This window comes from Crotalus tigris, unplaced genomic scaffold, assembly GCF_016545835.1.
Source record: "Crotalus tigris isolate CLP2741 ecotype Arizona unplaced genomic scaffold, ASM1654583v1 scf7180000017666.379230911805:20528666, whole genome shotgun sequence".
Lineage (NCBI taxonomy): Eukaryota > Metazoa > Chordata > Lepidosauria > Squamata > Viperidae > Crotalus > Crotalus tigris.
The window spans coordinates 10,567,958-10,591,249 of record NW_024096552.1 but is presented as its reverse complement, the minus strand read 5'-3'; the positions used below and the strand labels follow the sequence as shown (position 1 = coordinate 10,591,249).

The 23,292-nt window shown below is 43.9% G+C and overlaps 1 protein-coding gene and 1 non-coding gene across 3 annotated transcripts in view; both read left to right on the top strand.

The window, feature by feature from the left end:
* The window catches only part of VOPP1 (VOPP1 WW domain binding protein), a 60,140-nt gene that overhangs the window by 6,859 nt on the left and 29,989 nt on the right, over positions 1-23,292 (top strand). The window lies entirely within an intron of this gene.
* LOC120305307 lies at positions 2,540-2,647 on the top strand. Its single transcript, XR_005556009.1, has one exon. It is a non-coding gene; the product is annotated as a U6 spliceosomal RNA (small nuclear RNA).

Here is a 23,292-nt window from a genome sequence, read left to right as displayed (position 1 = left end):
GGCGGCTGTTTGAAGAGGCACGCCGAAAAATGGGTTTGCAATCTCCTTTGCCAAGGAACGGCGCGGAGAGATCGTTAGCACCTAATTGCCCCAAGCTCGCTGCCGGCTGCATTCTGGGCCACAGGGTTTCAGAATTACTCCTGCGCTTGGGCCTTACCTCATTTCCCTCACATGGCCGCCATTTTGAACAGCTTGCAGACGAACTCAATGGAGGAAGGGGCTCCTTCCTCCATTTCCCCAAGTATTCTAGTTCGTTTCTCTAGCATCCCAAGAGATTCCAGATTAAAGCACTCAGGGGGCTGAAATTTAGGAGAGATTTTCAGGGAGTGTATGGTCACCATTTTTATAGCGGCTGCCATTTTATATTCCCCTTTTTTCCTCAGGGGTGGCCATTTTGTGACTCACACAGCTGATAGGCTTCTATTCCCTATGTAGGACCACATTTCAGATTCTTACCTTAAACTCCATTTCAGGCCTCCCAGGCCTCAGTTAATATTCACCTCCACAGTTACTCTGGTCTGTGCTATACCCATTTCTCAGCCTCCTTGGCTAGTCTGTCTCTATATGGTTTGTTCATTCTTTCAAGTGCGCTTAACTTCCTTGGATTCAATTTCTGGGTGTTTTGGTGTCTCCAGGTCTTCCTGAAAGCCAGGATTCCCCATTGGGATCCTAGGCCTACTCATATTAATAGCTCTAATTGGATTCCAGGCATCCCCTGTCATGCGCCTGTTCTTATCCGCACGGCAATCCTATCTGGATTCCAGGCGTCCCCTATTGTGCGCCTGTTCTTATCCACACAAACAGCTCTGTCTGGATTCCAGGTGCTCCCTATCGTGCGTCTGTTCTTATCTAACAAATAACTCGGTCTGGATACCAGGCGTCCCCTATAGTGCGCCTGTTCTTATCCAACCAATAGCAGTCTCCGGATATCAGGGGCCCCCATCGTGCTCCTGCGTTACCCAAGGATGGAGGATACTAGGCTCCCTGAAAAGGATGGCACCCCGTCCTCCTCCTCGACTGCCAGACGCCATAAATCTGCTAATCAAGAGACTGCAGGTAGGAATTTGGCAAAGGCCCAGGCACGGTCTACCCCAAAGGTCTCCAAGGGAGCCGAAAAACAGACCACCAGGAGACACAAAGCCCTAAAGAAGGAATTCTCTAAAGCACAGAAGCTAGCCAGGCTGGAGACCTCACAAGCCAAAGCATCTTCTTTTGATCTGCCCCTGGGGCCCTCTGCTTCTCCACTGGGGATATGGTCAACAGAGGAACCCATTCCATCTCCCGCACCAGGGGATACAGACAGGGTTTATCCCATCATTCAGCCCCCCTGCTTCATGGGCTGAATGTATGGCCCCCAAAGCTACTTTCACCCCCACGGCAGCCGGGCTTAGGCCAAGTGAACCGGTTCCCCTCCCCACGAAGGACTGCCTGGCTCGGATGATTGCACAGGCGGTAGAGCGCGCTCTTGAGGTCGCAAGTGACTAGATCAGCCGCGGTCACCTTTCAACCCACTCACCAGCTGGCTACTGAGTCCTATCATGCGCCTTCTTCCCCGTCGCAGTCCATTTACTCAGAGAATTCGTCATCTCGTGAATACGAGGCTGACCTGGAGATTCCGATGTCCGAGGAGGAGGACCCCCCCCCAAGACACCATCATTTAGTGGTCTCTTTAACCCTGCCTTTTTTGTTCCCCGGCTTCGCAAGGCCACTTCCACGGCACATCTTCAACCTTCCACAATGACAACTTCAATTGCTCCAGACTCGGAGGCGGATCTGAATTTCACTGAACCGGTAACGACACAACACCGGATTCTCTGTCCCCCCATGTTTCTCAACACAGTCCGAAAGCAATGGGTATCCCCGGCCTCTCTTCCCCTTCCAAGTAGTAATGAGAAAAAACTTTATAACGTGGCCCAGGACCTGGAGGTGGCTCTGGAGGTACCCGCGGTAGATGAACCTTTAAGACCCTTGTGTCTCCAACTGTCATTATTGGCAACGTGTCGGAGGCCCTCAAGGCTGAGGACCGTAAATATGAACTATCCGTAGAATGCATCAAGCCGCAGCGTAAGCTATCAGAGCAGCTACCTCTGCATCCTTTTTTAACAGGTCTGCTCTCACCTGGCTTAGACAGCTTCAGGCCAGGATACTGGCAGATGACATCCGCACACATCAAGATCTAAGTAAGATGATGGTGGCTACGGAATATGTGTCTGACACCACCCTCCAAGCCGCCAGATTTTCCTCCAGAGCCATGGTAGCCAACATCATCGGCCGCCATATGCTCTGGTTGAAACACTGGCATGCTGATGCCAAGTCCAAATGGCGCTTGTCAGAAGCTCCTTATCAGGGAGGGAAATTGTTTGGTGAAGCTCTGAATCCTTACCTCACTGAAAATAAGGATAAACGTAAGGTACTTAACCACCTCCTTAAACGGTCAGACAAACATCCCAATACCTATTCATGGAGACAGCCCTTTTGCACTGGAGCCAGGTCCAACTACTCCCAGCCCAACCATTCTTTCTCTATCAGACAGGACAGAGTGCTCGCTTTGGCAGCATATATACTAAAATTGGAACGATACAGAGAAGATTAGCATGGCCCCTGCACAAGGATGAAACACTGTGCGTCATGGACTTTCCCTGGAGTTCATCTCCAAACCTCCAAATCTCTTCATTTCTTGTCCCCAACTATGAAATCCAGCAAAGAAAAAACTACTGGCCTGTATGTTCACCTCTTAAACATACAGGCCATAGAACCAGTGCCATTGGATCAGAGAGGTCCTCTTCGTTGTCCCCAAGGCATCTGGAGGATGGAGAGCCATCCTGGATCTAAAAGGATTAAACTATCATCTTGCATACCGCAAATTCAAGATGCAAACGCTCCAGTCCATCTTGGGAAGCATAAGAAGGGGGGACTTCCTGACGTCTATCGACCTCACAGAGGCATACCTTCACATCCCCATCTCTCTCACCCACCGCCGGTTTCTAAGATTCGCCCACAGGGGACACCATTATTAGTACAGGGCACTCCCGTTCAGCCTATCCTCGACTCCGATGATCTTTAGCAATATCCTGGCAGTTCTAGCAGCTCACCTGAGACTGGTGGCAGTCAGAGTCCAGTGCTACCTGGACGACATTTTAATCCCGTCATTGTTGATCCAGGCCGCTCAGGCAGATCTCAAACTAGTGATAATGCTGCTCCAGAATCACGGGTTCTCGGTGAACTTCTCCAAGAGCCATTTGATCCCCACAACAAGGGTGTTGCACCTAGGGGCCATCATAGACACGGTGGAATGCCGGGTCTACTTATCCCAGAAATGCCAGGACAGCATCAGGGAGTCGATTCTTCAATTCCACAGGGTCAAACAGTAATATTGGTCAGCCCCTCCCAATTATTGGGGAAGATGATCTCGGCCATTGCGATTGTACATTGTATAATTCCATTCCAGGAATCTCCAGTGGTTCCTACTCCCCTTCCAGAGACTGAACATCGGTTCCTCCAATCGAAGGGTGAGACTTCCACTTCAGGTCTCATGATCCCTCACATGGTGGCTCTCATCGGCCATGCTCAAGGGGTCTTACTTCAAGGAGCCCAATCAATTCACCCTTACGACCGATGCCAGCCTGTTCAGCTGGGGAGCACACCTTTGCTCACAGTGGGCCCAGGGCCGTTGGTCCCACTCCGACCTTTGGCACAATATCAACTGGCTGGAGCTCAGGGCAGTACACCTCGCCCTGCGCCACTTTCGCAGCACAGTAGCAAAGCGTCATGTATTGGTCCTCATGGACAATGTGGCTCCAAGGTACATGTGAACCGGCAAGGGGGCACCTGATCTTGTGCACTCTTGCCCGAGACTCTCCTGCTGGGCTCCTGGGCAGAGGCCAACCTGGCCTCCATCAAGGCAGATCACATTTCAGGGGAGGCAAACACTCAGGCCAACTTCCTGAGCCAGGCGATGGTGGATCATTTGGAATGGCGCCTACACCCAAGAATATTCAGTTGAGATCTGCTACCGCTTCAGATTGCCAGTTCTAGATCTCTTTGCCTCCCCGACAAACGCTCATCTACGGCGATTCTTTTCCCGCTTTCCGTCTCCAGGGGTGAAACGAGCGGATGCTCTTCAGAGCCCATGGCCGAAGGGACTGCTTTATGCATTCCCGCCTCTTCCTCTTCTTCTGGCGGTTGTCTGCAAGCTTCTTCAGGAGCAGGCAGAGGTTCTTCTAGTGGCCCTGTATTGGCCACAGAGACCATAGTTCACCGACGCAGTAAGTCTCTCTCTAGGGCCCCATGGAGGATTCCCCCGGAGCAAGTCTCACTCAGCCAGGGGACCCTTCTTCATCCAGACCCCCAGTTAGCCGTTTGGCACTTGAACGCTTGATCCTGTCATAGGAGTCCTGCTCACCTGGGGTCATTACTGTAATCCAGGCCTCCTGCTGGTCCTCTACCAACTGGATTTATGAGGCCACTTGGAGGAACTTCTGTTCGTGGTGCTCGACCCACCACTTGACCATTCCAGACTTGACAATTCCACACATAATTGGATTACCTTCTACAGGGCCTTGAGAGGGGCTTGGCCCCAAACACATTACGCAGACAGGTTTCCACTCTCTCCACTGTACTTACCCATGACTCTGCGGTTTCCCTAGGTCATCATCCCTTGATCCTATCTTTTATCAAGGGGGCTACTAACACCAAGCCCCCTGTAGTGCACAAGTTTCTGTCTTGGGACCTACTGCGAGTCCTCCGGGCTCTAACCAGACCGTCCTTTGAGCCCCTCAAGACATGTGATATACGGTATGTATCACACAAGGTCACATTCCTAGTGGCAATTACCTCTGCATGACGAATATTGGAACTGGCGGTGCTCTCAGTCAGGGATATCTTATGCCTCTTTCATCAGGACTGAGTGGTCCTTCGTCTGGATCCTACCTTCCTCCCGAAAGTCAATTCTCTCATCCACAGGGCTCAAGAAATTGTACTGCCGGACTTCTGTCCTCACCCATCTCATGCCCTGGAACAGCAATGGCACCTTCTGGATGTCTGCAGAGCATTATTACATCTCATGGACAGCTACCTTCCGCAACTCTGAGGCCCTCTTTGTTTCCTTCCATCCTTCTTCTAAGGGTTGGAAGGTGTCCTCCTCCACGATTGGTAGGTGGATTAGGGCACCAGGCTGAATCATTGCCGGTTCCACGGCAGATGACAGCACACTCGACCCGTAGGGTGGCTACTTCCGTGGCCTGGACCACTCAGGCGTCCATTGAGGACGCTTGCAGAGCAGCCACATGGTCTTCACCATCCCCCTTTATAAGGCATTACAGGATTGACAGGTTTGCCTCTGCGGAAGCCTCCTTTGGTAGGAGGGTGCTCCAGCAGGTCGTAACTCAAAGTGCCACGCTAGACTGGCCTGCTCCCCTCCCTCAGGGACAGTAGGCTTTGGTATGTCCCATTGGTGGATTATCCATCTCCAGTGCTGGAGAAGGGGGCGTTGTCTTACCTGAACGCCTTTTCTCAGCACGGGGATGGATAATCCACTCCCGCCCTTTTATGTTGCTTAGGCCTAGAGCTAGATTTATGAGCCAACACGTCTTGCTGTCAGTCAGGGCTTCGCCTGCATCGAGACTGGGAGACGCTAGCCCAGGACAGGCGTTGCAGCTTTGACTGACTGATCTGATTGGGCAGGAACACAGTCTAAACCAGTGGTTCTCAACCTGTGGGTCGGGACCCCATTTGGGGTCGAACGACCATTTCACGGGGGTCACCAAACCACGCTGTCTGCCATTTTTTTCCCTTTTCCCTAGCTGTCCTACTCTCTCTTATTGGTGGCCACCCGCACTTGGGGGTCACCACAACATGGGGAACTGTATTATGGGGTCACGGCATTAGAAAGGTTGAGAACCACTGGTCTAAACCCATTGGTGGATTATCCATCCTTGCTGAGAAAAGGCGTTCAGGTAAGACAACACCCCTTTTTATCCATGGACTCCTTCCTATTGTGAGAAGTCACCCCCCTCACCAGAGAAGGAAATATTAAAGAGGCAGAAAAGCATGCCCACTTTTTTTAATAGCCCCAAGTCTCCCTCCCGCAAGCAGAAACCAGCTCTGTAAAAATGCAGATGTAAATAATCCAGGAAGTTGGAGATCCCCAGCTAGAAGATTGAGAAGACAAAGACACTTAAAATCTACATATCCCACTCAAACTCTAAGAAAGGACATAATAGGATACCACAAATACCAAAGGGCACACTCAGACTCAGGTTCATTCCACAGGAACAATTCCAAACAAAAGGCTCCAGAGTGTATAAAAATCCACTCCCTACATGTGCTTGCTCTCTCTTTTCTTCCAGAGTCATCTTTTTGTCTCGTTCTCCTCTTCAGTAAACTCCAACTTTCTTTCTAAAGTAATCACCATGTTGTTTATTCCCGGCTTGGACTGAACCATGATGAAGACTTTTCCTTTAACACTATTCTCTTTCTTAGTCTGTTGAAGTCAACTCTCTTAAAGTCTAAAACACTAGCCGGAATTTGTTCAGTTGCTTGTGCTTGCTTTATTTAAAAGAAACAGACCAAATAAAAAAGGAGGTGGAATTGCTCTCTATATAAGAAATAACTACATCTCTACAGAAATAGAACACAACAATGTGTTGAATGCAGTTTGGGTCAATATAAAAGGGGAGGGGAGAAATGACATTGCCATAGGTGTATACTATAGGCTACCTAACCAAACAGAGGAAATAGATGCATTTTTTTTGCTAGTTAGCTAACTACGGTATATAGGAAGCACATCACAATAGTAATGGGGGACTTTAACTATTCTGACATCAACTGGGAGACAAACTCTGCACCAAGTGGAAGATCAAACAGCTTCCTGACAAACCTAGCAGACAACTTTGTCTCCCAAAAAGTAGAGAAGGGAACTAGGGAATTAGCCATTTTGGATCCAATTCTCACTAACAGAGATGAAATGATAAAAGGTGTTGAAGCCACAGGAACCTTGGGAGGAAGTGATCATGCAATATTGGAATTCAACATTATGGAAGCACAAGCAATAGAACACAGTCAACCTAGAGTCTTCGATTTCAAGAGAGCTAATTTCAATAAACTTAGAGAGGGCTTGAGAATGATTTCATGGATGAGAATCCTCAAGGGGAAAACAACTGAAGAAGCTTGAGAAAGTTTGAAAAGTGAGATAATAAAAGCCCAGTTTAGCACAATACCAGCAAAGAGGAAAAATAACAGCTCTCAAAACAAACCAGCATGGCTGCATAAAGAACTCTCTGATAAATTGAAACATAAAAAGGAGAAGTATAGAAAGTGGAAAGAGGAGCACATAACTAAGTTAGAAATCAGCAAATAGTCCGAGCCTGCAAAGATGAAGTCAGGAAAGCTAAGGCTCATAATGAACTAAGCCTTGCGACCAAAGTGAAAAATAACAAAAAAAGCTTCTTTCAATGTGTAAAAAACAAGATAAAAGTGAAGGAAATGATTTGTCCATTAGTAGGTGAAAGTGACAAGAAGGTGACAAACAATAGGGAGAAAGCAGAACTATTTAACTTGTTTTTTGCTTCTGTTTTTACACAAAGGGAAAAAAACAGACCAACCTACCAAAAATAGTGCCATAAAAAGCAGAGTAGAAACACAAGTTAAGATAGGCAAGAAAACAGTAAGTGAGCACCTGTCCGCTTAGATGAGTTCAAATCACCAGGATCAGATGGATTACACCCCAAGGTTCTCAAGGAACTGGCAGATGATATCTCAGAACCACTGAACTATATTTTTCAAAGAGCACTGGGGAACTACCAGAGGACTGGAAAAGAGCTGATGTAGTTCCCATCTTCAAAAAAGGGGGAAAAAAGGATCCAGGAAATTACAGACCTATCAGCCTGACCTCAATACCTGGGAAGATTCTGGAAAAGATAATCAAACAATGAATCAGCAAACACCTAGAGGCAAACAAAGTCATTACTAAAAGCCAACATGGGTTTATCAAAAAAAAAATCATGGCATACAAATCTTATTGCATTCTTTGACCAAGTGACAAAATTAGTGGATCAGAGGAATGCGGTGGATATAATTTACTTGGACTTCAGTAAGGCATTTGATAAAGTAGATCACAACCTACTACTCAATAAGATAGAAGAATGTGGGTTAGACAGCATCACCACCAGATGAATTCGTAGCTAGCTGACCGGCCGTACTCAGCCTGTGGTCCTCAATGGAACTGCATCTACATGGAGGGAAGTGTGTAGTGGGGTGCCCCAGGGCTCTGTTCCCGGTCCAGTGCTCTTCAACATCTTCATGAACAATTTGGACAAGGGGATAGATGGGAAACTCATAAAATTTGCAGACGACACCAAGCTGGCAGGAATAGCCAATACTCCAGAAGACAGGCTTAGGATACAGGAGGATGTGGACAGACTTGAACACTGGGTGCTATCTAACAAAATGAAATTCAGTGGCGAAAAAAGTAAGGTTCTACATTTAGGCAAGAAAAACCAAATATACAGGTATAGTATGGGGATACCTTGCTCAATAATAGTAACTGTGGGAGGGACCTCGGAGTCCTAGTGGGCAATCACTTAAATATGAGCCAGCAGTGTGCTGCAGCTGCCAAAAAAGCCAACATAGTGCTGGGCTGCATTAACAGGGATAGAATCAAGATCATGTGAAGTATTAATACCACTTTACAATGCCTTGGTAAGGTCACACTTGGAATAGTGCATCCAGTTTTGGTCACCATGATGTAAAAAAGATGTTGAGAGTCTAGAAAGAGTACAGAGAAGAACAACAAAAATGATTAGGGGACGGGGGGGCTAAGCCATATAAGGAACAGTTGCTGGAATTGGGTATATCTTGTTTAATGAAGAGAAGGACGAGGGGGGGAACATGATAGCAGTGTTTCAATATCTCAGGGGCTGCCACAAAGAAGAGGGAGTCAAGCTATTTTCCAAAGCGCCTGAAGGCAGGACAAGAAGGAACGGATGGAAACTAATCAAGGAGAGAAGCAACCTGGAACTAAGGAGAAACTTCCTGACCGTTAGAACAATTAACCAGTGGAACAATTTGCCTCCAGAAGCGGTGAATGCTCCAACACTGGAAGTTTTTAAGAAGAGACTGGGCATCCATTTGTCTGAAATGGTATAGGGTTTCCTGCCTGAGCAGGGGGTTGGACTAGATGACCTCCAAGGTCCCTTCCAACTTTATTATTATTGTTGTTGTTATTATTACTATGGTGAGTTCTAGTATGATATGGTCACTCTCCCGCAAAGTTCCTACAACTTTCACTTCCTTAGCCGTTCCTTCTCTATTAGTAAGATTTAAGTATAGCTGATCCTTTAGTTCTCTCCCCCACTTTAGGGATGACAAAGTTGTCAGCTAGGCATATCAAGAACCTGTTTGATCTCCCACTTGCTTTAGGATTTATTTCTCTGTTGATTGTTAAAGAAGACAAAGAGACAAAGATCAGCTGAAGACGAAATTGAAAAAAACACTTTCTTTTATTATCCTTGATTTCTGTTGCAAGTCTTTGTTCATTCTGAGCCTTTGCTTTCCTGACTTCATCTTTTCATGTTATGGCTATCTGCTGATAATCAGCCTTACTTACTATATATGTCTCTCTTACCATTTTTTGTACTTGTCCTTTTTGTCTTTCAATTTGTCAGAGAGATCTTTGTGCAGCCATGCTGGTTTCATCTTGACTTTCTTGTTTTTCTTTTTCAGTGGTATTGTGGTAGAGTGGGCTTTTGATAGCATTTTTCAGAGTTTTCCATGCTTCTTGAGTTGTTTTCTCATTTAGGATTTTCATCAATAGAATTTTTTCTAGATTCTCTCTGAGTTTGTTAAAGTCAGCTCTTTTGGACTTTAAGACACTAGATGGATTATTTTCTATTGCTTTGCGTTATATTGAATTCTTGTATGATGAGGTAACTTTTTCCCAAGGTTCTGGCAATTTCAACTCCGTCTATCACTTCTTCTCTATTAATAAGAATTAGGTCCAGTATAGCTTTACTTCTAGTTCCCTCCTTTACCTAGATAGCTAACAGAAGTTGTTTAGACCAAATGGAGACATGCAATGATAAGAAATAGATAAAGGTCATTATAAAAAATGCAATATCTAAAAGATGAAATATGAAACAGATGGCTAAACTGAGGATCAACAGAATATAAGGAGTTTATTAAATTCCCTGTATAGAATTGATAACGAGTCTAAAGAAGAATTTGTATTGAAATAAAGAAATAAATCTCGCTGTCATGCCTCTGTCTGAGCCTGACTCTGAGGAAGACATGGAGTTCCCTGTTGAGGCCCAGGAGGGGGTGTCTGTGGCTTCGGAGGACTGTAGGGAGGAGCAGGCTGAGGCAGGCAAGGGCCTTCCGGTTTGGAACAGAGAAGGCAGAGTTCAGGCGAGGAGCAAGCCCCCCCCCACCTGATCCTAGAGCAAGGAGAGCAGAGAGGAGGAGAGAACAACGGAGGCAGTCTCAATTGTTCAAGAGGAGACTGTCCCGCCCCACTCCACAAGGCACACCTGGGGATTAAGATTTAAGGAGACGCTGTGGGGTGGGGCATTTGCCGGGAACAAATGTGGTATCTTGAGATAGTGAATTGTGCTCTTGTCTTTGTATAACCTGCACTCTTTGAATTCCGGACGGACTGGTTAATTTCCTGCTTCACAACCATAGCCTGCATTTCTGAGTCTCTCCTTGGAGACTGCAGGCAAGTTGAGAGTTAAAAGGACTCTTTATGTTTTTGTTGTTTTTGTGTTATCTGTCTTTCCTGGAGAACATTGTAAACTTCCCCAGCTGTATTGCAATTGCCTTTATCCAGAGGCAGCTGAAAGGAACGTGTCTATGTACTTTGTTTGAATTCTTGCCAGCATATGTGGGAACTTTTGGGGAACATTGACAGTGATTAAAGGACTGTTCTCTTGCCAGCTGACTGCTTTGCCTCCGTTCGGGGCCCTGGGTCATCACATTCGCAATGCAGCCATCTAGTTTCCACCTAAGGTATTCTGTTCATTCTTTGATGGGTTTGAGATTATGGTAGTCTCATTTTGATATCTGATGTCTAAACTCCTTTCTTGGATGGATTTCTTACTCTAAGTAAACACTAGGAGATGTTTACAAATCGAAAGAGAGCCCACAATGAAAAATGGTGGTTATTCCCTCCATCTTCAAATTTGAGAATAATGTAGCTGTGTTGCTTCCCCAACCTTTATTTCTAGCTCCTAGGAAAATAATATAATTTTCAGTGGAGAAGATGAATTTAACCAAACCAAAACCATAGACTCTACTATGGAGAACTGTGTTTAGCTGTTGATGGCCCTTTAGGTTGACTAGTTGCACTGCGGAAGTATTTACAGTAACTTCATCTGATACCTCTGGGATACTTTGCGTTTTGTTTAATGATTTTGGGCAAATCCAGAACAGAACAGAGTTGGAAAGGGAACTTGGAACTCTTCTAGCCCACCCCAGCAGGAGATCCTGTACCATTTTAGACAAATATCTATCCAATCCCTTCTTAAAAGCCTCCAATGATGGAGTATCTACAACTTCTAAAGGCAAGCGATTCTACTGGTTTATTGTTCTCACTGTCAGGAAATTTCTCCTTAGTTGTAGATTGGTTTTCTCCTTGCTTAGTTTCCATTCATTGCTTTTTGAGCTTTGGAGTAGAGCACTGGTGCTTTGAAGAATAGCTTGACCCCCTCTTCTTTGTGGCAGCCCCTTAGGTATTGTAACACTGTTGTCAAGTCACCCCAGTCCTTCTTTTCATTAGACTAGACCAGGGGTAGGCAACCTTGCCTCTTTCATGACTTGTGGACTTCAACTCCCAGAATTCCTGAGCCAGCCAGGAATGAGGGGGAAAGGGAGAGGTTTCCAAGCTGAGCCATGCTGGCTCAGGAATTCTGGGAGTTGATGTCCACGAGTCATAAAAGAGCCAAAGTTGCCTACCCCTGGACTAGACATACCCAGTTTCTGCAATTGTTCTTCATATGTTTTAGCCTCCAGCCCTCTGATCATCTTTGCTGCTCTTCTCTGCACTCTAATCCAGAAATTTAAAAAATTGTACAGTACAGTATCTGTACAGTAGTATTTTTTTATGCAAATCCCTATATGTACTAAAACATGTATTAGTACATATTGATGCAAGAGTAGGCTTCTGAAGCAGTTTCAGAACTAAATTTGCAGAAATCAAATCTGGAAGGGTTACCAGAATTAAAATCAAATTTGGATATTCAGGTAGTCCTTAACTTATGACCACAATTAAGACCAGAATTTCTGTTGTTAAGCAAGGTTAAGTGAATCATACTCAATTTTATGATCTTTTTGTCATAGTTGTTAAATGAACCATACAGTTGTTAAGTGAATCTGCCTTGACTTTGCTTATTAGAAGGTGGCTGGGAAGGTTGCAAATGGTGATCAAATGACCACAGCTATCATAAATATATGCCAGTTGCCAAGCACCCAATTTGGATCATGTGACTGTGGGGATGCTGTGACAGACATAAGTGTGAGAAACAATTGTAAGTCACTTTTTTCAGTGCCATTGTAACTTCAAACAGTCAGTAAATGAATGGTTTTAAGTTGAAGACTACTGTATGTGGTTTATCATTTTGGTTCCTCCTTTTTTAATAACATGATTCTTATCTATAGTCTTGACATTAGGATATCATAATCTATTTTTCTATCATCCTTTCTTTCATCTATGAGATTTTTATTTTTCACTTGTAAGCTGTTAATAGAATTGTGAAGTGGCAAAAGGACTTTTGATTTCATTGAGTTTTGAAATAAATCTTTCAGAAAAACAGAATAAGAAGATATTTATTTGAAAAAAGAATTCCTTTTCTGAGTCAAAAAGAAAGAATTCCCCTTCTGAGTCTGAAAGAAGTAAAGGGTAGGGTAAGACTAATTATATGCAGAATCCAAATCAGCAAACAACAGAATACTGAAAGCTATTTAGTTTATCTTGAACAAGTGAGAAGTTAGAGGATCTTCCAGGAAGAAAGCTTGCTAGAAGCCATTATGAAATAGATAACGTGCAGACCACAAAATTCTGGCAGAGAAGATCTTAAGTGCTGAGCACACGCCATATGAGAAGTAGAAACAAGCTGTCTTGGGGCATTTGCTGTCTTTGCACAACTCCCAGAGAAAGAAGCAAGTTAGAGATAATTATGTGTAGTCAAGGCAAGGTTGCTCTTACCTTAAATTAATTAGTGTTTGTTCCTAAGTGCACAGGAAGCTGATATAATATAATAGCATCTATAAGCAACTTGATAAAATGCTTGCTTGCTTGCTATTCGTGCCTTCTATTGTATTCCGTGATAACAGATCAATGAAACTTCAAAACACCTTTAACTATTAGTTATTGGATTAAAGGAATTCCCTTTATGTAAGCAGGATATGCAGTGCTAAGAGCAAGAAGATAGGACAATATTATGTAGCACGATACCTTCTTTCTTTTTGCTGTCTCAGTCGAACAAAGATGAGAAGAGAAATTATTAGAGTAGATAGGAGCAAGATCTGTGGGCTTGATGAAAGAGATCCTGAACTGAACTAAATAAAACATATGTAATTTTCTTATGTAATTCCTAAGGAAAATTAAAGAAATAACATTACAGTGTAGATAGCCATGTTCTGCTCTCCTCTCTCCCCACATTAATGTAGGCTCCTCATTTGCTTTTCATTGAACAGGTAGATTGGGAAAATATGAGGAAATGTGCCAGTGCATTCCAAATCAGTTTCCTTCATTTTCCCCATATACATTTTCTAGAAAAAAAGAGTGATACGTGAAGGTTTAATTACTACTGATAAACTATGCTTGTTATTTTAGTATTAAAGAAGGTAAATGTATGTCAATCATTATTTGCAGACAAAGCAGTTAACTAATAGATTTGGGTCCCACAATTATTAATGACATAATCCCCCTAGTGAGGGCCTTAGATTGGTTAAAGCTTAATTAAAATCAGTGGATATATTCTTGAACCTAAAAGAACAATTATTTACATTCTTTATTAAAATAGATTACAAACTCTAAAGGTTAGATTTCAAGCTGTGGTTATAGAACATTGTTAGGAATATTGGTATATATGTCTGCACATGCATACATTTTTATACCTTTTGGAGTCCCCACATCTATACTTAAATTATTTAGGCATTGTACTAGGTCAGGGGTGTCAAACTCGCAAGGTCACGTGATGTGTTGTGGTTTTGCCATGAGGCATCCGGCCCTTGGGTTGGCAATTTGATACACCTGTATTAGGTGAACTATTTTGAATATCCATCCTCCTCATCATCATCGTCATCGTCATTCTCATCATCAATTTTGAGATGGCTCTGATAAATAAGTTGGAGAATTTTCTATATAACACCATCTGTACATAGCACCATTCTACCAAATGTAAAAAAAAATCAGTTATTTAGAATTATTTCATGTGAGAATCAATTAGGATTATTTTAACTCAAATCTATCCTTGGTAGGGAGAGATTGTGTTTAATGTTTGCATATAGATCAGTCACCAAATTGAATGAGAGATTGGCAGATTAAATATGGCAGACTAAGAAAATAGGCAATGTGATGTCTTATTGTGACAAATAGCAATAGCACTTACATACCACTTCACAGTGCTTTACAGCCCTCTCTAAGTGGTTTGCAGAGTGAGCATATTGTCCCCAACAATTTGGTTCCTCATTTTACCAACCTCAGAAAGATGGAAGGCTGAGCCAACCTTGAGCTGGTAAGAATCGACTGCAGGCAGCAAAAGTAGCCTGCAGTACTGCATTCTAACCACTGCACCACCATGGCTTATTAAAAACAAAATACAATAATTTTAGGGAGGTGCAATGGCTCAGTGCTTAAAGATGCTGGATTTGAGATGCAAGTGTCACACAAGGGGGTGAGCTCCCATTACTTGCCCCAGCTCCTGCCCATCTAGCAATTTAAAAGCATGCTAATGCAAGTAGATAAATAGATAGCACTTTGGTGGGAAGATAACAGCGTTCCATGCACTTTAGCATATAGTCATGCTGGCTACATAACCATAGAAAATATCTTCGGACAACACTGGCTCCCTCGACTAAAAAACAGAGATGAGCACCGTCCCCTTCCCTTCATTTTGAAATATCTGCCTTTTTTTAAATTATTGCCTATTCAGAAGGCATTACCTTTTAGTTTATCTGGTAAATACAAATTCTTCTTTATTCTGGAAGAGTGAAAAGGCATTGTGCTAGTTATAATACAGTTGCTCTATGACAGAAATATATTTGCCATCTATCAATTAATGTCAGTGTTCATCTTTTGCAACTCAAATTGATAGTGCTCCTTTCTGAAAAAGTTAATAGACCCAAACTTTGCAATATATTCTATTAAAATCTTATCCAACATTAATTCCTATTAATCTACATTAATTCCTACTAAAACACAATAATTGATATTAGCCATCTGAACAGTGAAGGAGACTAAGAAATACTGATTGAATTTGTTAGAATTCTGTTGTCACCACACACACTATCTATTTATATTACAATGCCACATGAATGATTGATTTCTCTGAACATTAATTTCACAGATAATTTTGTCTTCTTTCCACAATCTCTGGGTTTTCTAATTTGTTTGAGAAGAAAATAATAATTTTTTCTCATTTCACAAAAAGTGTGCATAAGGATCATTCCAAATAAATTTGAAAGTTTTAGAAAAGAGAATACAGATTTTTATTCATTAAATTAAAGTAGGCTATCATTACTTGCTAAAGTAATTGATTAGTTTGATGTATTTGTTAAATGTAGAAAGCCTTATGGTTCTGTGCTTAAACAGAATTTCTAAGATATAGTTAAGGTTACATACTTAATTAAGTGAGGTGACCAGTTTTGTTAACTTACACAAACCGTACACTATCTTTCTACTGCAAGTGAGTATTCAGTATGATTTAAAAAGTAAAATATCTGAACAATTATAATAGCAATATTAACAGTGATATTTGATATTACTCAACGAAACATTTTATTGTTCTAAACCCAAACTTGGATTCAGTTTCTAAGTGTATTGCAAGAGCATGTTTTAGAACAGGGGTGTCAAACTCAATTTCATTGAGGGCCGCATCAGAACTGCAGTTGCCCTGGGGGTGGGGTGTGGGGGTGGTGGTCAGGGTGGGTGTGGCCTACTGGGTGGGCATGGATGAAGTGGTTGTGCCCAACTGGATGGACATGGCCAGTTCTATATCTTTCGCATCAAGGGGGCCTGTGGGGGCCTGGGCAAGAGTAGGACAGATCTGAGGGTCTCTGGCAAAAGGAGGTGGGACCAGGGCAAGTGCCAAGGCATGATCCACTGTAGGAGCCTCACTGTTCCTCTCAGACCATGCGGGGGGGGGGCTGGATGGTGGTACGGGCTGCCCAGAGCCCTGGGCAACAGAGGTCAAATGCCCAGCCTGGCCCTTGAGCACCTGCAGCACCAAGCCCAGCTGCACTTCCCCAAGGGGGCGCCCAGCTGCAGTTACCTCCTCCTCAAAGCTGCTGCTGCTGTGCTTTCTCTTCTTAGCCAGGTTGCTCATGATGGGTATGAGAGCAAAGTCAGAGGGAGGCCCACTCCCTCTCCATGGGGGGGGGGAGACCCGGCTTTGTATCCAAAGCTTCCTTAGCAATAGGATGGAGACCCCCAGGATAGGCCAGGAGAAGGAGGCAAGGGGATGGTGAAAGGGCAGCAGGGCAGGACTAAGGAGGATTTCCCTCAGACCCTCCCTCTCCTTCTTTCCTTCTTTCCTTCCTTCCTAAGTGGTGGGAAAATATTTGAAATGAGGGAGGGAGAAAAAATCCCTTCGTGAGGAATGAAGAAATGCACCATCGCCTGGAAGTGGCCAGCACATGGCCCTCACCTACTTCACATATCTGGCTTGGGCTGCCTGCCTGGGCTCTGGGAGAGGGGATGCCATGAGCAGTGTGAGAGTCAACATTACTTGCACAATGCCGCCCAGCTTCCAGCCTGCTCGGTTTCGGCAGGCAGTGAGGTGCTCTCCTCACAGTGCTGAGAGGTTGAGCCGGGCGGTGAGAAATTGGGCAGGCTGTGGGCTAGGCAGCATTGCACTTCTCATCAGATTCATGCCACCCAGTTCAGCCTCTTGGCGCTGTGAGGAGAGTGCCCCGTTGCCTGCCTAAACCCCTTCCCTGGAGCCCATCAAGCCGGATATGTGAAGTAGGCGAGGGCCATTTGCTGGCCACTTCCAGGCGATGGTGCATTTCTTCATTCCTCACAAAGGGTGACACCTCCCCAGCATGCACCCAGGGAGCGGGGCCCACGCAGCAGGGCTGATTCCTTGCTGGTTCCAGACAGCCTTGTGGAGCTAAGACTGAATGCTTTTCAGCATAGATGGCCACCACAAAATTGTACATTGGCTCTCAGTCAGCCTGGGCAGAGCCAAGACAGAGGGGGCCGTTCCCTCACTGTTTCCAGGATGGCTTCGCAGGCCACATGAAACCACTTCGCGGGCTGCATCCGGCCCCCGGGCCTTGTGATTGACATGTCTGTTTTAGAACATTGAAATCATTTAGAGAATAATGGGTATAAGTATCAAGAAAGAAGTTTATAAATACAAGGCATTTGCTGATGATTTGGTTATATTCCTGCAAGACCCAAAAAATAAAATTAAATGAGTTTGGGGCTCTAGCTGGTTTTAAAATAAACAAACAGAAAACAACATATTCATTAAGAATATGTCTTCTCAGGATTGTGATATATTGATTGAAAAGTCTGGTTTTAAGGTTGAGAAAAAGGTGAAAAATTTGGGGGTTATGTTGACAAACATAAACACAAAAAATGTTTCAAAATTATTATGTACCTCTTTGGAATGACATTAAAAAGGATCTATAAAGATGGAATAAATTACATTTATCACTACTGGGTTGAATTTCTATAATTAAGATCAATGTTTTACCAAATATGCTGTTTCTGTTTCAGACAATACCAGTACTTGCAACGGATACTCCATTTAAACAATGGCAGAGAGATATTTCCAAGTCTATATGGCAAAGAAAGAATCAATAATTAAATACAAGTTATTGCAAAGTGCCAAGGAAAGAGGGAGTTTGGGTTTAACAGATTTGAAATTATATTTTGATGCATGTTGTTTGGTCTGGCTAAAAGAGTGGGTGAACCTCCAGAACAAGAGGCTACTTGATCTGGAAGGTCATGAATTAAGGTTTGGATGGCACGGTTATTTATGGAATGATAAAGTTAAAGTAAATGTTGACTTTAACAATCATTTTATTAGATGTGCCATATTAAGAGTTTAGAATAAATATAAAAGAAGGTTTTCTACAAAAATGCCTCTTTGGGTGTCTCCCCAGGAAGCCTTTTTTAGAAAAGAAATGGTGGTGAAGCTGGACTGGTGGATGTATGGTAAAATAATATCTTTTAATTTTGGTGACCCTCAAATCTAAGGAAGAGCTAGAATCAGAAGGGCATGTCTGCCATTGGTTTACATACTTACAACTGAAAGAAAGATATAAACTATATTAAAAAATTCATGGGTCTCATTTTGTTAAAAATGAATTGGAAATTTTACTGTGTGGTAGTGAGGACCATATTATTGCCAAGGTCTATAAAATATTATTAAAATTGAATTTGGAATGTGAAGATGTAAAACACTGTATGATTCAGTGGGCAAGGAACTTTGGGTATAATGTGATGCTTGAATAATGGGAGAATATAGGGACGAAAGGCTTAAAATTCACAATTTAAAAGAAAACTTTAATAAGATAATGTATTGTTGCTATTTAACACCAGATAAGTTATCTAGAATGTATAGAGGAATCTCAAATAAATGTTGGAAATGTAAATATAAAGAAGGGACTTTTTATCATTTATGGTAGATATGTGATAAAGCAAAGAAATATTGGAGTAGGATTCATATCTTAATGCAGAAAATTCTTAAAGTGAATATAAAGATTAAACCAGAAACTTTCCTTCTGGGTCTAATGGAAAAAGACTTCCGAAAAAAAATCGGAACTCTAATTTTATAAATGTATGATGGCAGCAAGACAAAAATGGAAGGGTTAGGGTTTCGATTCCCACCATGGACAAATAGCTACTAAAGTTGATGGAATTAGCAGAGATGGCTAAATTGACTGTTTTGATAAAAGAATATAAGTACTTTTGTTTCTACTTGGAGACTGCTTCTGAACTTTGGGCTTGAGGTGGAGAAAAATGATACTATGATTTTACTGATTAGATTGATTTGTTGATATAGAGATGGCTAGTTCATACTATTATAGAAATGTAAAAAGTTGAGATTCAATGTTAATGCCTTATTTTACTGCAATAGAGGGAGTTGGAAGTCAACACCTCCCCCCCCCTTTCTACACCTCTCTTTTTCCCTTTCCTCTACCTTTGTTCCCTATTATTTGCTTTTGTATTTTTGTATTTGATGCTATAAGTGAATAAAATCATAATAATTATAATTAAAAATGCTCATACTGTATATGTAACTCTGCATTTGCACGAGTTGGCTCCTGTGGCTCCCAGTCCTCCTCTGCCATTTGCAGAGACAGAGAGAGGCACTTGCGCTTCCCTTCTCCCCCCTCTCTCTCTCTCCCTCCCTCCCTCCCTCCCACCCCCTCTCTCTCTCTCTCTGTCTCTCATGCAGACTTGCCCCCTTGCGGGGCTCCTGATTGGCCCTGCGCCCGGGTGCCCTGCCCCCTGGGAGAAGCTTAGCCAGGAAGTCCCTTACCCATGCTGGTCCCGTCTGAGGCGCACATGGCTGGGGAGCTGCACGGGGCAGTCCCAGGATCTCCCCTGGGAGTGGTCCGCTAAAGCCTCTGCTGATCAGGACAGCCTTTCCGCAAGCTGCGGCCCCAGGAAAAGAGTCTGCCCCATTTAGGGTCGGGCTCTCTTCGGAGTTGCCCCCAAAGTCCCGCACTTTCTCTGAAGCCTACCAGAAGATGGGAGGGGAGGAGGCAGCAGCTGCTCTTTCAAGGGACCTCTTGTCAGCCCGGTGGATCCGCTGGGAGACTCCTGCCCTGGAAAGGGAGGAAGGCAACGAGCACTGGATTCCCTGCGGGGGAAGCTTGCTTCATCCTTTCTTTCCTTTTGGGCACTATTTCTGAAAAGAGGGGGGACCCAATTGGAGCACGATGACCCCTCCCCAGCCCAGCCCCATACCTGCTGGGGTCCCACGGCTTCCTGGGGGGACTGGCTTGGGGCTGAGGAGGGAGGAAGCCAGGTGCTGTAGGAGCCCCAGAGCCGGAGGGAAGAAGGGCTGCTTGGAAGGATTGACGCATGTTTGGGGGTCCTCTCCATGGGGCACAGGGTCCTGGGAGCCTGACTACCCCTATAGCCCGTTGCTGGGCTCCCCCAAGTATCTTGCAGGGGGCTGCGGTGGGGTCCCCAGATCAGCTGGGCATGGAATTGGGTCTTCTGTAAGACCCCAGGGTGTCTCTTCCTGATTCTGCTCAGCTCTGGGTCTTTGCTCTGAAGGGAGCCCAGCTGAGCAGCTTTGGGAGTCATCCAAGGGGGCTGACTGTGCCATTCACTGGTCAGAGCTGGTCAGAGTGGCTCTTTGAGTGTTTAAGGTTGCCGACCCCTGTTCTAGAGCAGGGCTTTTCAATCAGTGGTACGTGTACTACCAGTGGTACTTTAACACCTGGCTGGTGGTACGTGAGCCCTAGCTAATTGTAGTGGGGGAGGGAACCAGTTAAACTGGAGCTGCACAGACCTGGAGAAGATCAGAAGCTGCAGAGCTTGGCAGAATCCCCAGGATCTGCGCATGTGGTGACATGGCAATTGGAGCTTCCGGTTCACCTGGAAGAGAAAAGGAGGAGGAGGGCGGAGAGAAGAGAAGGTATAAAAGAGGCAGACTGAGAAGAGGCTTTTCTTACTGAAGCAGTGAGGAGAGACAGAGCAAGCGGCCTGTTTTCGGAGGAAGGGTGAGTGAGCAAACAGCGTGTTTTTGGGGGAAGAGCAAGCAAGCGAGTGGCGTGTTTATCAAGTACGTGTTTTCAGGCAAAGGTTGAGTTAGCGAGTGAATGAGCTGGGCAGGGGCCCAGGAGAGCAGCTACAGCTGATCTGTGCTTCTACAGAGCCTCCCAGAAATGCGGATCATCTTAGCCCAGTGCTGATCCTGGCGCTTCTGCTAAATTAGCAAGCAGCATGTTTTCTGGCGAAGTGCAAGCAAGTGAGCTGGACAGCCGCCCAGGATTAGAGTGCTCAGCCTCCCAGAAACTTTTAACCATTATTGCAGTGTCAAGCAGAATTCAACATCCCAGTCTCAAAGTTTTTTTTTAAAATGTGATTGATGAATATGTAATTGCTGTCTATAGAGCCTGAAAGGTGATTCTGACTAAGATATATTTTGTCACTCAATGTTCTGCTACAGTGAAACCCAAAATAGATAAAAAATATGACATTTAACTATTTTTATCTTTAATTAATATTCAGTATAGTTAATAATTATTCTCTATTTACATTTATTGAGGAGATAGGCCCCACAAATTAACTCTGTCATTATATTACATGGTAGTACATTCCATCCTATTCTATTAATTATAAAAACAACCAATAGTCATCTCTAACACTTGATTGTATTTAAACTTCATTGCTTTTTAGAACTATATACCAATGCTATCCAAGGAATATCTTACTTTACTTGAGAGCCACTCAGTAATGGCAATGTTAGTGCTTCAATATCCTCTGAATTTTCTTGTGCACATTCATAATCATATCCAGGGAAAAAATGCAGGATAGATCTGTCACCTTCTTATGACCCCACAATCAAGTAAGTGTTAAATGCAACTTTCCTTTCCTTCCCTTTTTTTTTCTACTTCCTGATCCAGCCTACAGGTTGGAGATCTCCAAGTGGTTCCCTATCCAACCATTGACCAACACTGACCCTGATTAGCTTGCTAAAAAAAGCCAAGATGGGTTAATTGAAATGCCAAGTATTCAGATCAGTAATTTCAAAGAAACTTTACTTCTCCTCCTCCTCCTTCCCTACTCCTTCTCCTATTTCTCCTCTGTTTCTTCCTCCTTCCTTTTTTCTCCTTTTCCTCTTTCTTCTCCTCTTCTTCTTTCTCCTCCTCCCCTCCCCCCTCCTCTCTTGTTTCTCCTTTTTTTCTTCCTCCTCTTCCTCTTTTTTTCTCCTCTCCTTCCTCTTTTTCTTCTTCTCCCTCATCTCCTCCTTTTCCTCCTTTTCCTCCCCCCTTCCCGCTCCACTCTGATCAGCTGTAAAACCACATTTCTGGTATTCAGGTTAGTTTGGGGTAAATATTAAGGCAGCCACAGTTTATTTTCCAAATCTGGATGAAAGAAGTTTAGAAAGCTTCAAATAGGAGGGCTTCCTTGTTCCTAGATATCAGGCTGAGGAGGGATAGGAAAATCTTTTTTTGTTTGGGAGACAGAGGGGTTCCATTTAATGTGGCTTTTGGTGGCCCTTTGTGGGGGGAAGAGTGGAAGGTTAATGGCAGGGAGGCAGGCACAAGTTTCCCATTAAAAGTGTGGTAAGTTGACTTACGGCTGTGACGTCATCGTGGAGCAGGTGAAGGAACAGACCTCTGTTCCTAAATCCTGAAAAATCTTCGCTAAGACCCCGGCAAGGGCTTTACTGATTGCAGAGAGATTGGTAAATTAAAAAGGAAGCTTCAGAGAAGGTGGGTGGAAAGCACCCGAGCAGACAGGAGCAGCACTTTTAAAATTGGCGGAGAAGAAGCCGGTCTCTAAGGCTGGCCTGGAGCGATGGCGGCAGTCTGAGAGGGAAGCAAAAAGTAGAACTGACAGTTTCGTATGGGAGACGAGGAAAACCCCTGAAGGAGGTGAGGAATATTTGGCGGAGAGATGGCGTGGAAAAAGCAAAGCAATAAGGAGAGAGACACAGCGGCAACTGAAAAGGAATAGAGCGGAGAAGGGAGCAATAGAGCAGAACGAGAGCAGTGAGAAGAAGCAGAGAGCCCACAGTAAAGTTTATAAAATGTGAAAGACCGGAATTTAAGAGCTGCAAGAAAGGACTGGAGAAAGAACCGCTGGAGGTAACAAAGGGTGATTAAGAGACTTTGAAAAAATTAACATAAGGATTAAAAGTTGAAGTGAGACAACGGAGAAATTTAATACTAATTACTGGAACTTATTTTTGAAGAGCAAATAGCATTGAAATTTGGACTTTAACTGACATATATCTGGGTAAAGTGATGAATGGATGTTTTGAAAATATTGGATATATAGAAGAAGAAATAAGAGGTGACATTTGGTGGATCTGTGGATACTTTAAATTGAGACAGAGAGAAAAAAGTCTGATGCAATCTTGTAGCACCTGAATACAAGCA